The sequence below is a fragment of the Athene noctua genome, chromosome 15, assembly GCF_965140245.1.
Source record: "Athene noctua chromosome 15, bAthNoc1.hap1.1, whole genome shotgun sequence".
In the NCBI taxonomy this organism is placed as follows: Eukaryota; Metazoa; Chordata; class Aves; order Strigiformes; family Strigidae; genus Athene; species Athene noctua.
In genome coordinates, this window is record NC_134051.1 from 9,078,985 (window position 1) to 9,083,328 (window position 4,344).

Consider the following 4,344-nt stretch of genomic DNA (forward strand, 5'->3'; position numbering starts at 1 on the left):
CAAGCTTAGAAGAGGCAAACTGCTGCTTTGCTTTAGCAGGTTAACATTGTTAATCACTAACAATTACTGGTTTTCCAGGCTTTAAACTCTGCTCCACTGATAAGACGCAGGATTTCAAAGCAGTCAAGCCAGCTCCTGCTCCAGGGTGGGTCCTGCTCCCATGGTGATGATATGATAGATACCAATCACCTCACCCAATCTCATCATCCAAACAGGTTTTGATAAGCAAAATACACCTTCACTTTTGCTTTCTGGTAAGAGTGATGAAGTTTGCCACTCCCAGAGGACCGGAGGGAGAATTCTGCCACGGCAGTGCAAAGATCACCACCTCCTCAGAAGAGGTCACCTTCTGAAACAAACACCATTCACAATCCCATTGGAAAGCTGATTTTAGATCCCCGATTTCTGGAGATCCACCAAACAGCTGTTTATGGCCTTTTTATTCTTCCTTCTCACCTGGTGTGTAGGATGCAGCACATGAGCAGCCTCTCATCCTTGTTGCCCAGAAGTAACTTTCTGACATCGGTACTAGTACGTCCCTCACCTCAGTTTTGGGGGATAGGAAAGCCAGCAGGTCATCTTGGAGGCAGGGGGACACCAAGTGAGAAAGACTTTTGTTTTTTGATGTGACATTGTGTTATACCTGAGTGACAGGACACACTTTGCTCTGATGCTCACTGGTTTTGGTCTTTTGAGGATTTAGGATAATGGATTTACCATTTACGAGCTTCTCAGAGGCATGTGTCGTGGAGAGATTTACTAAAGTGCCTCTTTCTGTAACTTCACATTTCACTTTCATCTTCTTTCAGTGGAAATTCGTGTTCAGACTTGAATTTTGTAATCATTTTTTTTCTGCTACTTTGCAGGTGAAACTAGCCAGACTCTGAGGAGAGGCAGGTATCATGCGGAAGCATTTCTGTGTGAGTAGCTGTGAAATTGTTGGGGCTTTCTTTTCCCTGGCTTGGGCCTTTCCGTCTCTGTGGAGTCAGCCTGGCTGCCTTCTGGGAAGAGAGAGCTGATGAGGCATGTTACTGATGAGACGCATAGTTTTTCCTTCTCATTTTGAATCCCTGAATTTAATACAAGCCATTGGCACGGGAATGTATGAGAGCTCTTGGCTACAACACACACTTCCTATTGTTGGGAGTGAACAGCCCTGCATACAGCCTGCAGCAAAATTATGAAGTAGCTCAATTTGATCAGCTGATTTTCCACAATAGTTCAAAGATGTGATTTTTCTATGATGTTACACTCTCTTATGAAAAAAAACCTGCATCATTTGATTCTTAGCTTCATGAGGCCCCAATTGTCTGATAGAATGAATCAACCCTTTCCTCTTCCCTCAAGCCCTCAAGCTAACAAACATTAGTTGTTTTTCTTTGGGCTATTGGGTGGTCTTAGTCATATATTTAAATTTTTTTCTCTACTAATGGTAAAGTCCAGACTGTTGCATATGGGAACAAGGATAAATTTAAGAGATAATGTCAGAGGGTGATCCACACTAGTCATAGTCATAGCAACCGTCGGGAAGCACTCAACATTTCTCTGTTGCAGTTTGGTATCTAGGAAGAGAACTGAAAAGGACTGTGGAAGAGAAAGAAAAGGAGAAGTGTCTGTAAGCAGAGAAAAGTAAATCAGTCCATGTCTGTGGTCTGCTGCTCTCCAACAAGCTTCCAAACACGCCTCAGGCAGGGATCTATGAGGGCAGGCACTGTGCTCACAGAGCCAGCAGTGCATCACAGGCAGGAAATTTCACCCAGCAGCACTGGGAAAATCTCAGTGAGTGTGGGCAAGGTCCACAAAACAGGATGAGGACATATAAGGCACTTCCAAGGAAAAGATGTAGAAGGGAAAAATATGATCCGGAGTAAGGATTTGTAGGTGTCATCCCATGAGGAACGTCGTGGGAGAACAGCAGTTGTGGGTAATAGGTAGGCAGCTGCACAGGCAGCTCTGCCCCCCCTCTGCCCCGTTCCTCCCCTAAGTGCTTGTTAGTTTACCTGTTGGTGCATTAAAGACGCATCATAGCTATAAACTCCTGCAGAGCTCTCCTTAATCACCAAGAACACTGCACAAGTTGCTGATGCCTGTATTTTGAAAACCCATTATTGGGCCAGTAGTAGTACTATTACTGCATTAGCTAACTCCTTCAGCAATGTCATTTTAATCACCTTAGCATGTAACATGGGCCTGATTCTTCTGGTGTACCAAGGGCTGTACTTCCAACCTAACCCTCTCTTGGGATGCACAGCTTGGAGCCAGCCTCTAATAGTTTCTTCTTCTGGTGCCTGCAAGCCTGAATGCCTTTCTGATACGACCATCTCGGTCAAACACAGATGACCAGGCACAGTGCAGGGAGACACAAGGTGAAATGGAGTGGCCTGTGATGTACAGAAAATCGCAGCTGCTCTCCAAGTCCAGCCTGGCTTTCCGCTCTGTGGGTTTGTGTCCCCTGCCACCCAGCCCCAGCTGCCCCTTCCCAAAGCACAAGGTAATGAGAAGGGACTAACTGCATCGACTCATTAAGCTGGGTTTTTTAGAAGACAGATTGTCGTGTTAAATATATTTTTAAAAAACTAAATATCATTCTCTGGGCTGTGCCCCATCTGGGCCATTAAATCTGAAAGGGGTAACTACAGCTGTGTCAAAGCCGAGCTCAGAAGCTGCTTTTCACTATTTGTACTACTAGCAATTGGCAACAACTCCGTTTTCAAACATCATTTTCTTCTCCTCATTTCCCAGTGCTGCACTATGTAGATTGCAAGCACGGTGGGAGGGATGCACACTGCTAAACAAAACAGTCTTTGGGACTTACAGAAAGAACCCCCACATTTCCTAAACTCATTGCATCCTCTTTATTTCTCACCAAGTACTAAGTTACCTGATGACAGAGGATGGGAAGGGCTGCCTGTCATTAGCCAGTTGGCTTTTTGTAAATTATGCAAGTTTCCAACTTGAAAGAAGGGAAGCACCTTTTTCGAGAGAGTGCAAAAAAAAAACCCAACAACTTTGAGTTAATCCAGCATTTCTTTTGATCGGTCCCTTGGTAGTCTGATTAATTTTGAGTGCAGATGTTTATGCTTTCCTTCACAGAATACACCCAGTACTCAGGAGCGGGCTCACCGTGCCGTATTTCCTCCTTGCCACACCGTTCTTGTTACGGTTGTGCAGCAACATATGCTAAGGCCTTATTACAAGGGATTCCTATAAATGGCATAAAGGATTAATAATGTATTTATAACACAACTTTGTTTTAGTATAAAGTGATCTATAAATTTGTAATAAATGTTTTATAATGTTTTTGTAGCCTGTTATAAATGATAAATGGGAGACTATAGATGCCACATAAAATATTCATGCTGCATTGTGTGCATTATTATGCCGTTACTGTTCAGGAAACCATTAATAATAAAGTGAATGGAGATGTAAAAGTTGCTGACATGCCCAGCAAGCCATTTATAATGAAATGTATAATCCTTACCATAAAGTAAATACATTGGCCAGTGATTGTTGATGAAATGGAAACACACTGAATTATTTGTGAGGTATTTATATATTAATGTATATTATCCATATCATGTCATAGAAATGCCATTAATATATTATATTATATGTATTATTAATTATTTTTACCTAATTTATAGGCAGCTCTTAAAGCGTTACCTTGTCTCTTCGGCACTTTTGTCAGCCACACGCGCTCTGGTGAGTTATTTCGTGCGATGCGTGTGCCGTGGGGGCCGCCCCTGGCCATGGCTAGCCCGGCTGGGCCAGGACCGCAGCCCCCTGGCTCCCTCATCCAGCCACCCCGCTCTTCCCCCCCTGCCGGACGGTGGGCGGGCAGCGGCTGCTGCCCGAGGGGCTGCCCCAGGCCGGGCAGAGCCTGCGCCCAGGGCCGGCCTCCCTCCCTCCCTAGGCAGGATGAGGCCTCTGGGCGGCCATGCTCCGTCCTCCCTCCTCCTCACACCTCCCCTCTGCGGCCGCCCCTGCACGAAGGAAACGTGACCTTCTGTGTGGGTGCGAAGGAAGATTCCCTCATCCCGCGGGTGGAGGCCCAACGCGTGGGCTCCGGGTTGCGACAGGGGAGGCGGGGGGCGGCTGCCCCCAGTCCCTGTGGAGGAGCAGCCGCCGCCCCCCCGCCGGCCACACACGGCGGCCCGCGGCAGCTGCCCCCGCAGGACGGCCGGTCACGGCCAACGCGCCCGCCCTCCCTGCCGTTCCTCCCGCCCTCCGCCAAGCTCGGCCCCGGGGCGAGGCGGAGGGAGGACCCGAGGGGCCGCCGCCGCCCGCCCCCTTCCCCGCCTCCTCCCGACGGCGGCCGCCCGTCACACGCCGGCAGCCTGCGGC